General features: G+C 42.5%; 1 protein-coding gene across 3 annotated transcripts in view; it reads right to left on the reverse strand.

Annotated features, from left to right (window-relative positions):
• The window catches only part of LOC126198890 (semaphorin-2A-like), a 1,278,287-nt gene that overhangs the window by 618,677 nt on the left and 647,545 nt on the right, over positions 1–12,065 (reverse strand). The gene's annotated exons all lie outside the window — the stretch shown is intronic.

The raw sequence follows: 12,065 nt of genomic DNA on the forward strand, positions 1-12,065 counted from the left end.
ACCCGGTTTAAGATTGTTCCCCCAAAGGTTTGGGATCGCTTATAGTGGAAGTTAGTGGGAGGAAGAAAGCCAAAGAAGAAATTGTTACTGAAAATGCGTTGTAAATTTGATTCTGCGAATTTAGTCTATTTACCCCATCACTGGCCGATGGAGACTGCTGAAACCTCTGTCGCTCGCTTTTGTGTCGCAATCACACAACGAATATAGTCTGTCGGTTAACTGTAGAGCGAGCGAGCGAGTCCCCACTCTGCCTACCCTGCTACGTCACGAGGCTCTTCTACAGGCTGTTTCACAACGTAGTACCGGCCCTGCCGCGGCGCGCGTTTAAATCTGTGGCGACGCCGTGTACAGATACGTCTCGGCTGCGTTTATTTTTAGGCAAATGCTTTAAGAGTATAAGGAAAACAAAAGACGATAGCTTTTACGAAACAAAACGTTATAGAGTAATTTATATTAACATATGAACATAAGTCAGGATTCTGCTACAAACATAGAACCGAATGCCTACTCATGTGAATGTATGTTCCTCTATTCGTAAGACGAACCAGATATAGTGCAATCAATCTGTAGAATTTAAGGCTTGTTCTTACTTTGTGTTTCTACTAAAAGGTTGAAATTTTCTTTGAAGGGCTGCATTGAAACTTAACAACTCTTGCATCACGAAGATTGTTTAAAAAGTTACCAGAAATTTATAATTTTGTGTGTTATATTAGTTCGATTGGCACTGCTTTTTTTGTCACTGTCTTCGTAAACATGTCTGAAAAGTATTTCCAGGTAAATCCCATTTCACGCAATGTCTTGTGTAAAACATCTTCCTGCAAGGAAAACGTATTTTTTGTTTCACGGCAGTAAGTAATTTCCCTAATGGGGGCACTATTTTTTGGTTTATGTAAAAGTCCTCCGTCGTTTGTCGAATGACCGATTTTGTTAAACTGTCTATAACGGTGGGTTTCCTCCATAAATTATTAGTTTTTCTTTGCGACGATTCCAGTAAACCATGCGGCTTATTTTCGCTTTCCTTCCTTATGCGTCCTATTGTGGCGAGGCTGACGTTTGCATAAACTGCAGCCGATTGATTTGGACTGGTAATATTAGTCAACAGTTCGTTTTGTGTCGCCTCCTCAACACACGCTGTAATAACGGTAGAGACGATCGAACGCTCGTTACTCCGCAAATACCTCCTCTTCTTCGTATTCTGTACATTTTCTTGCAATGCAGGGCCATTATCCACCACTTCTTGATACTGCAGTATATCAGTGAGTACACAAAGTCAACTGACTGACACTGGCAACTAAGATCCCACGAACAGAAACGACGTATATCACTGCACCCCGAACTGCACTGCTAGACAGGTAAGGGGCAATTGATTTTGGCTGACCCTGTAGGCCGGTGGCAGCGTTCTTCCGGGAAAGGCCACTTCCCCCACCAAAAGCGCTGCTCGCTCTTGGGTCTACAGACAGACTATACAGCACTCGCACATGAAGGGCGAACAGGCGAGATGACTGCAGCGGGCTTTCGGGTGTCGCGTTACCCGCCGCTGCGGCTAAAGGCCATTGGAGAGGCGAGCAGGTCGGCCACGGGAGCAGGTGTGAACTCGGTCGCTCCTTTGTGGGCTGGCCGGGACGTTTAGCAGTGGCACAAAGAGCAGAGGGCCAGAGCTGGTGCCGCGCGGGGAAACTGGCACTTCGCGCCGGCACCTCCCGGCGGGCCGGGTCGTTCTTTTATGTTCCCGAGAACCAGTCCGGGTGTGAACGTAAATGTCGAGGCCTAACTCTGAGTGACGGCGCGGGACGCGTGGCCAGACGCGGAAGGTTGTTAAAAACAAACAATAGCGCCGCGACGACCACCTCCTCGCGACCGGAATGCTTTGGCGGAAGATACGCGTTGAGTTTCAGGTCGCCGTTCCACAACACATCGTTCTGCAGGGCGTTAAGCCTCGTCTCCCTTTAAATATCAATTTTTCCTACGAAGTGAGATTTGAAAAACAGTTGATTATTGTAGCAGATTGTCTTTCAAAATCGTAAAGAAATAACTTCTGTCTACTTTTGTTTGACTACAATAACGCAGTTAATAATGAATAGTAACAGTCGGGCACTAAAATCTACATACACCCTAAAAATAACACTTGCAGTCAAAATCAATCAAGAAAATATTATGTACTCACTTTCTGTGACATAAACAGACATGGTAGGAACTGAAAACCAACATATACACTGCATAATTAATGTTGTTGTGGTCTTCAGTCCAGAGACTGGTTTGATGCAGCTCTCGAAGCTACTCTATCCTGTGCAAGCTTCTTCATCTCCCAGTACCTACTGCAACCTACATCCTTCTGAATATGCTTAGTGTATTCATCTCTTGGTCTCCCTCTACAACACTGCCCTCCAATACTAAATTGGTGAGCCCTTGATGCCTCAGAATATGTCCTACCAACCGATCCCTTCTTCTGGTCAAGTTGTGCCACAAACTCCTCTTCCACCCAATTCTATTCAATACCTCCTCATTAGTTATGTGATCTACCCATCTAATCTTCAGCATTCTTCTGTAGCACCACATTTCGAAAGCTTCTATTCTCTTCTTGTCCAAACTATTTATCGTCCATGTTTCACTTCCATACATGGCTACACTCCATACAAACACTTTGAGAAACGACTTCCTGACACTTAAATCAATACTCGAAGTTAACAAATTTCTCTTCTTCAGAAACGCTTTCCTTGCCATTCCCAGTCTACATTTTATATCCTCTCTACTTCGACCATCATCAGTTATTTTGCTCCCCAAATAGCAAAACTCATTTACAACTTTAAGCGTCTCATTTCCTAATATAATTCCCTCAACATCACCCGACTTATTTCGACTACATTCCATCATCCTCGTTTTGCGTTTGTTGATGTTCATCTTAAATCCTCCTTTGAAGACACTGTCCATTCCGTTCAACTGCTCTTCCAAGTCCTTTCCTGCCTCTAACAGAATTATAATGTCATCGGCGAACCTCAAAATATTTATTTCTTCTCCATGGATTTTAATACCTACTCCGAATTTTTCTTTTGTTTCCTTTACTGCTTGTTCAATGTAAACATCGAATAACATAGGGGATAGGCTACAACCCTGTCTTACTCCCTTCCCGACCACTGCTTCCCTTTCATGCCCCTCGACTCTTATAACTGCCTTCTGGTTTCTACATAATTAATAATAATAAATAAAAAATAATAATTCCATAATTAATAATAATTCCATATAGTGACATTTGAGCATACAAATGAAACACCGGTCAGGTGCAAAGGTAAACATACACTGTGCTGTTCTTCACTTTCAGGCCCAATTTAATATTTTGTGTTGCCACCTTCTGCTTCTATCACAGCTTCCAAATGTCAAGGCACAGATTCCACCAATTTTTTTGTGTACGTAGGTATAAAGTTATTCCACTCTTTCACTAAGGTTGCTTTTAAATCATCTTTGCTTTTCATGTTGTATTTTTTTATCCTACGCTTTAGTTCTCCCCAAAGATGTACAATTGGATTAATATCTGGTGATTGGGGAGGTGAATGCAACTGTTTTCGTACTTCGAACACTTGGAAGATGCCACAATCCCACTAAAGAGACAGCCTACATTACACTTGTCCGTCCTCTGCTGGAATATTGCTGCGCGGTGTGGGTTCCTTACCAGGTAGGATTGACGAAGGACATCGAAAAAGTGCAAAGAAGGGCAGCTCGTTTCGTGTTATCGCGCAATAAGGGTGAGAGTGTCACTGATTTGATACGAGAGTTGGGGTGGCAGTCACTGAAACAATGGCGGTTTTCTTTGCGGCGAGATCTATTTACGAAATTACAATCACCAACTTTCTCTTCCGAATGCAAAAATATTTTGTTGACACCCACCTATGTAGGGAGAAATAATTATCGTAATAAAATTACAGGAATCAGAGATCGAACGGAAAGATTTGGGCGTTCCTTTTTCCCACACGCCATTCGAGAGTGGAATGGTAGAGAAGTAGTTTGAAAATGGTTCGATGAACCCTCTGCCATGCACTTAAGTGTGAATTGCAGAGTAACCATGTAGATGTAGATGTAAGTAGCCATTCTTTTACGACAATGGCCGTATGCTTGGGGTCATTGTCTTGCTGAAACACCCAGTCTTTTATTAGTCCCAGTTTCTCTGCAGATGACTTCCGATTCTCCTTTAAGATGGTGAGATACTTTCATTTATCCATAATACCTTCAATAAATAGTGATTCCCAACTCCAGACATGCTACCCCATACACGAATATTTCCACCACCATACTTCACTGATTGGACCAGATTTCTCTTCTTCCAACTTTCATTCCTTTTTCGCCTTACCTTTTGCTGTCCTTCACACTCGAATATGTTAAACTTACTCTTATCTGTGAAAATTATTGTATTCCAAAATGTGGAACCTTTATTTCAGTGCAGAGCTGCAAATTCTACGTACTTCTGTTCATTTACTCTGCTTATGAACGGTTTCTTCCTTGCTGTACTTTCAGAGCCATGATTGAGCAGCAGTCTTCGTACTGTTATGGGATGAACATTATTTCCACTAGCATTGGCGACATCTAATGCCAACTCCGTAGCTGTAATTCTGGGATCCGCATTCACTTTTCTAATGATGTGTCGGCACTCCCTGTTAGATAATTTTGCTGGCCGCGGTGGTCAAGCGGTTCTAGGCGCTGTGGTACGGAACCGCGCGACTGCTACGGTCGCAGGTTCGAATCCTGCCTCGGACATGGATGTGTGTGATGTCCTTTGGTTAGTTAGGTTTAAGTAGTTCTAAGTTCTAGGGGACTGATGACCTCAGATGTTAAGTCCCATAGTGCTCAGAGCCATTTGAACCATTTTTGTTAGATAATTTTGGTGGTCGTCCACATCTAGCTTGATGAATTCGAAATTGAGGTGTATTTACAGAACCTAAATAATTCCAACGAATTCTCTATAATCATATATTGAAATATTTAAAAGATTTACACACATCTGATTACTTAACCATGCACAGTTCCACCATTAACATCGAAAGCAAACAGAAGAGAGCGAAATCTGTTAAGGCCCTCTTTTAAAACAAAAAATTAACATGATCTCAGATATTATTATATGTAACTCTAAGATACATTTTTAACATATAATTATTCTTTGATGATTGCATTAACTACAAAGAATAATTTTTGATAAATAAAATACATTTTACATTTTCAACATGCAGTGGTTTTTAGCGTTTTGTGGATGTTTGTTAGAAAAAGGTTTACGTTATCGTTTATCGTTTGTCGTTCGTAAGGGTATGTTATAGTGTCCATAAAACGTGGCTATCATTTCAGAAAATCTTAACTTGGAAACTAATAGAGAAAGTGAGACAAAGAGAGAATCTTGGTTTGTTGTTAAACGTTTAGCAGCTTTCAAAGTTTTTTTCTCCTATGTCATTTGTTAGAAGTGTGACTTGAAATTCATCAAAATGGACACAGACCAGGAGAAGGTACAATGTATGCAGAATCAAAATCTGTGATAACAGTACAATCGTCCTCTGAGGGTATGGATTCGTTTGTTCCTTGTTGGTATCAATAGATTCCGACAGTGGCTAACTGGAAACAATGTTCTACATTTCTGCATATTTGGACATTCCCACAGCAATAGGATTTGGGGATCCGAAAACGCACGCAACCCAAGTGGACAGATCAGTGATAGCCCAAAATTTCATGTTTGGTGTGGCCTAATGCGCGATATGTGACAGGCTCACTTTCCTTCGCAGAGAAAACCATAGTGGGAAATGTTTATCTGGACATGCTCGAACAGTTCCTGCTACTACAGGACGAAGAGCTGCAGCCGTCGCCCATGTTCCAGCATGATTATCCACGCCCACATTGGAGTCTAAAAGTGGAGGATGTGCAGAACGACATTTTTGCTGAAACGATGGTAGGTTGTGATGGTCCCATTACATTGTCCGCGGGCTCTCGCGTTGTCGCGGCATTAGAATTCTTTTTGTGGGGTTATGTCAAGGATCATGTGTCCACAATACCAACCAAAGACATTGTTATTGACATGGGCAGAACTCGAATACCGGCTTGATGGCCTACGAGCGACGAATGGGACATACAGTGAAATTCTGGAAAAGTAGAAAAAATTTAGAGCTGCTAAACGTTGTACTATAAGCCACGATGCTTTATCACTAATAGTTTTAAAGTTATGATTTTTGAAGTTATAGCGGGACAATATTGACACCTAGTTCATCTACAGAGTGAATCATCTACAAAAATTTACAGAGCAGGCACTTCTGAAATGGGAGGTGCTACACAAGTTGGCTCAGCATGGTCGCTGTCCAAATGTTACAACGTTGTGCGTCAGTCTTTACATGAGAATCTGGAAGCTTGCATTGAGCCTAGTGGTGGGCATCTTGAACACTAACTTTGAAGGGCAATTCTCTGTCCTTTTCAGAACCCTAAAACATTTGTTGATTCAGTTTCTTCAGCTAAGTTAGTAGTGACACATGCAGCAGAAGTGGACCACATTTAATAGAATCCGGAAAAACATCTTTCACGTTCTGATTCACTCTAGTTTCATTTTCTTACATCTACATCTACATCTATACTCCGCAAGCCACCCAACGGTGTGTGGCGGAGGGCACTTTACGTGCCACTGTCATTACCTCCCTTTTCTGTTCGAGTCGCGTATGGTTCGCGGGAAGAACGACTGTCTGAAAGCCTCCGTGCGCGCTCGAATCTCTCTAATTTTACATTCGTGATCTCCTCGGGAGTTATAAGTAGGGGGAAGCAATATATTCGATACCTCATCCAGAAAAGCACCCTCTGGAAACCTGGCGAGCAAGCTACACCGCGATGCAGAGCGCCTCTCTTGCAGAGTCTGCCACTTGAGTTTGCTAAACATCTCCGTAACTCTATCACGCTTACCAAATAACCCTGTCACGAAACGCCCCGCTCTTCTTTGGATCTTCTCTATCTCCTCCGTCAACCCGATCTGGTACGGGTCCCACACTGATGAGCAATACTCAAGTATAGGTCGAACGAGTGTTTTGTAAGCCACCTCCTTTGTTGATGGACTACATTTTCTAAGGACTCTCCCAATGAATCTCAACCTGGTACCCGCCTTACCAACAATTAATTTTATATGATCATTCCAATTCGTTCCGCACGCATACTCCCAGATATTTTACAGAAGTAACTGTTACCAGTGTTTGTTCCGCTATCATATAATCATACAATAAAGGATCCTTCTTTCTTAATGTTAAATGTGACTTTCTAAAGTAAATAAACATTCCACTGATTGTTAAAATCTATTTGTTGGTTGCAGTTGTTGCTCTTAGCTACGGTTCACAATTTTGTCATATGATGACATGATGGAGACCGTGGCTGTTAATTGAAGACATGTTGATGGTGTTGGGACAGCAAAGCATATACCGGGTGATCAAAAAGTCAGTATAAATTTGAAAAATGAATAAATCACGGAATAATGTAGATAGAGAGGTACAAACTGACAAACATGCTTGGAATTTCAAAAAATGTCCCACAGATAGGCGCTTCATCTGATTAGTATAGCAATAATTAGCATATCAAAGTAAGACACAGCAAAGATGATGTTCTTTATAGGAAATGCTCAAATGTCCACCATCATTCCTCAAAAATAGGTGTAGTCGAGGAATAATGTTGTGAACAGCACTGTAAAGGATGTCCGGAGTTACGGTGAGGCATTGGCGTCGGATGTTGTCTTTTAGCATCCCTAGAGATGTAGGTCGTCCACGATGCACTTGCGACTCCAGGTAACCCCAAAGCCAATAATCGCACGGACTGAGGTCTGGGGACCTGGGAGGCCAAACACGACGAAAGTGGCGGCTGGGCACACGATTATCACCAAACGACACGGGCAAGAGATCTTTCACGCGTCTAGCAATATGGTTGGTTCTAATAAAACCCCATGTCATTCGAAGCATTTGTGTCAATTTTTACCTCTCTATCTACATTATACCGTGGTTTATTAAGTTTTCAAATTTATACTGACTTTTTTATCACTCGGTACATCCTTCCCGCTTGTTTTCAAACTTAGTTCAACCTGTTCCCGTGAGTGGCGTCGTCACATCATGTCTTCAAGATGTCTGCTACACTTGACGGTCGTCAGAAGCAATGTGCTGTCAGAGAATTCCTGTAATGTGAAAACGAGACAGTGGGAAACATCCACAAGAGGTTGAAAAAAGGTGTATGGAGATGCTGCTGTCGATCGCAGTACAGTTAGTCGGTGGGCAAGCAGGTTACGTGATGAAAGCGGGCACGACAATTTTGAGGATTGTCCTCGCAGCGGCAGGCCTCGTACTGCACACACTCCAGACAATGTGCAGAGAGTTAACGAATTGCTGACTGCTGACAGACGCGTCACAGTGAACGAATTGTCACGCTACATTGGGATAGGGGAAGAAAGTATTTGCAGAACACTGAAAGTGTTCGCGTCAAAAAAGGTTTGTGCCAGGTGGGTTCCCAGGATGTTGACAGTGGCTCACAAAGAAACAAGAAAAACAGTATGCAGCGAACTTTTGGAACAGTACGAGAATGGTGGAGATAAATTTCTTGGAGGGATTGTGACAGGTGTTGAAAGATGACTCCATCATTTTTCACCAGAGGCGAATAGGCAATCAATGGAGTGGTATCATGCAAATTCACTCAAGAAAAAAAATTGAAAACCACACCTTCTGCTGGAAAAGTTATGGCTGCGATGTTTTTCGATTCCGAAGGACTCTTGCTTGTGGACATTATGTCAAGTGGAACCACCATAAATTCTGATGCATATGTGACGACACTTAAGAAACTTCAAGCTCGACTGAGTCGTGTCCGACCACATCGACAAAAGCAGGATGTTTTGCTGTTGCACGACACTGCATGGCCACATGTCAGTCAAAAACCCATGGAAGCGATCACAAAACTCTGATGGACAACACTGAAACACCCGCCTTACTGTCCTGACATGGCTCCTTGTGACTATCATCTCTTATCGGAAACTGAAAGACTCTCTTCGTGGAACAAGGTTTGAAGATGATGACTCCCTTGTGCACACTGCCAAACAGTGGTTCCAACAGGTTGGTCCAGAATTTTGCCGTGCGGGTATACAGGCGCTGGATCCAAGATGGCGTAAGGCAGATGAGAGGCATGGAAATTATGTGCAGAAGTGAAAATATCGTTCCTAAAGGATGTATCTACACACTGTAAAACTTTCAAACATGTAGAATAAAAGATGGATTTTAAAAAAAATAGTGTGCATTTCTTTTGGAGTGACCCTCGTATAAAGTCACTTCATCCTCTGATGAAATTAAAATTAATGCATCAACAACGAAAGCGCAAAATAAATCCCACTTTAAAGCCCAGAGCAGAGAGCACGTGGATGGAAAGACTACATTGGAGGCCTTTACAAGGGGGAAGAACTGTCGGATGACGTGATGGAGGAATAAATGGGAGTCGAAATGGAAAACACAGGGGATCCAGTATTAGAGTCTGAGCCTAACAGAGTTTTGGAGAACTAGAGGTCAAGTATTGCGGAAGGCATAGATGTCATCCGTTAGGAATTTCTAAAATCAATGGGGAAGTGACAATCAAACGATTAGTCAAGTTGATATGTAGAATCTACGACTCTGGAGAGAGACCATCAGACTTTCGTAAAAAGTAGGGTTTTAGAACATATACTGTATTCGAACATTATGAAGTACCTCGAAGAAAACAATTTATTGACATATAGTCAGCACGGGTTCAGAAAATATCGTTCCTGTGAAAAATAACTAGCCCTTTATACTCATGAAGCAATAAGTGCTATCGACAGGAGATGTCTAATTGATTCCATATTTTTAGATTTCCATAAGGTTTCCGACAAGGATCCTCAGAAGCGTCTTCTAATCAAACTGCGTGCCTACGGAGTATCGCCTCAGTTGTGCGACTGGATTCGTGATTTTCTGTCAGAAAGGTCACAGTTCGTAGTAATAGACGGAAAGTCATCGAGTAAAACAGAAGTAATATCCGGCGTTCCCCAAGGAAGTGTTATAAATGGTTCAAATGGCTCTGAGCACTATGGGACTCAACTGCTGAGGTCATTAGTCCCCTAGAACTTAGAACTACTTAAACCTAACTAACCTAAGGACATCACAAACATCCATGCCCGAGGCAGGATTCGAACCTGCGACCGTAGCGGTCTTGCGGTTCCAGACTGCAGCGCCTTTAACCGCACGGCCACTTCGGCCGGCTGAAGTGTTATAGGCCCTCTATTGTTCCTGATCTATATTAACGACATAGGAGAAAATCTGAGTAGCCGTCTTAGATTGTTTGCACATGATGCTGTCATTTACCATCTTGTAAAGTCATCAGATGATCAAAACGACTTGCAAAATGATTTAGATAAGATATCTGTATAGTGCGAAAAGTGGCAATTGACCCTGAAAAAGAAAAGTGTGAAGTTATTCACATGAGTTCTAAAAGATACCAGCTAAATTTCGATTACGCTATAAGACACACAAATCTGAAGGCTGTAAATTCAACTAAACACAAAGGGATTACAATTACAAATAACCTAAATTGGAACGATCACATAGATAATATTGTGGGTAGAGCGAACCAAAGACTGCGATTCATTGGCAGAACACTTAGAAGGTGCAACAGGTCTACCAAAGAGACTGCTTAAACCACGCTTGTCCGCCCTATTGTGGAGTATTGCTGTGCGGTGTGGGAACCGCATCAGGTGGGACTGACGGATAACATCGAAAAAGTACAAAGAAGGGCAGCTCGTTTTGTATTATCGCGAAATTGGGGAGATAGTGCCACAGACATGATATGTGAATTGGATTGGCAATCATTAAAACAAAGGCGTTTTTCGTTGCGACGGGATCTTCTCATGAAATTTCAATCAGTAGTTTTCTCCTCCGATTGCGAAAACCTTCTATTGGCACCCACCTACATAGGGAGAAATGATCATCACGATAAAATAAGAGAAATCTGGGCTCGCACGGAAAAATTTAAGTGCCCGTTTTTCGCGCGTGCCATTCGAGAGTGGAACGGTAGAGAGAGAGGATGATAGCGGTTCATTGAACACTCTGCCAGGCACTTTATTGTGAATAGCAGAGTAATCATGTAGATGTAGATGGGCGCGGACTGAAAAAGGCAGGGATGCAGTTTTTTTCTCGTACTTTTCCACCTGTGCATTGAAGAAGCATTCTCTCTTTTTCCTGGCCTTTATCCCGTTCCCTCACGGGGTCGGCATATTAATTTTCCGATCTGCCAATATTAGTGGCACAGGGCAACCCGATGCCCTTTCTGTCGCCATCCCTTCCGTCCAGGGACGGAGTCTGTGTACCCCATCTGTCTGCGTCTAGTTCTGGCACACTTGAAAGCGTGGGAACGTTTTCTAAAACTCTGGTACGAGACCGATATTCACCGAGACAAATGTGGGAAACCGCCTAAAAGCCACATTCAAACTGGTCGGCACACACCCTCATCGTTAATCAGCTGGGCGGATTCGATCCGGGAACGGCGCGCTTCCCTGAAAGCTGGAAGCGGCATTACATCGAAGAAGAAATGTCGGAATGCAAATTATGATGAAAGGATATCAATGATAATATTCGCTGGTGATATTGCTATTCTTAGCGAAAAGGGGAAGAATTGTAAGATCTGTTGTAGTTATGATCAGTCTAATGAGCAGACGCCATGGACGGATAATATATCTACATCTACATCTACATCTTCATAGATACTCCGCAAGCCACCGTACAGTGTATGCGGAGGGTACCCTGTACCATTACTAGTACGTATACTACTAAAATCATAGAGACGAAAGCATTGAGAAGTAGCACAAATGAGATTAGCGACAAACTTCAGCTCAAAACTAGTGAGCGCGATATATTGGAAATGAAAAATTCAGCTGTCTTTTGAAGCAATGAGGATAACACAGACAAAAGGGGCCTTCTTCGGTAAAATAATTCTACTAGTATCAAGTATAGGCCAAAATTTGAGGATGAAATGCCTGAGAATGTGCCCCTGGAGCAGAGCATTATACGGAAATACATGGTGGACTGTGGGAATAATAA

Source organism: Schistocerca nitens, chromosome 8 (assembly GCF_023898315.1).
Source record: "Schistocerca nitens isolate TAMUIC-IGC-003100 chromosome 8, iqSchNite1.1, whole genome shotgun sequence".
NCBI classification, from domain to species: Eukaryota; Metazoa; Arthropoda; class Insecta; order Orthoptera; family Acrididae; genus Schistocerca; species Schistocerca nitens.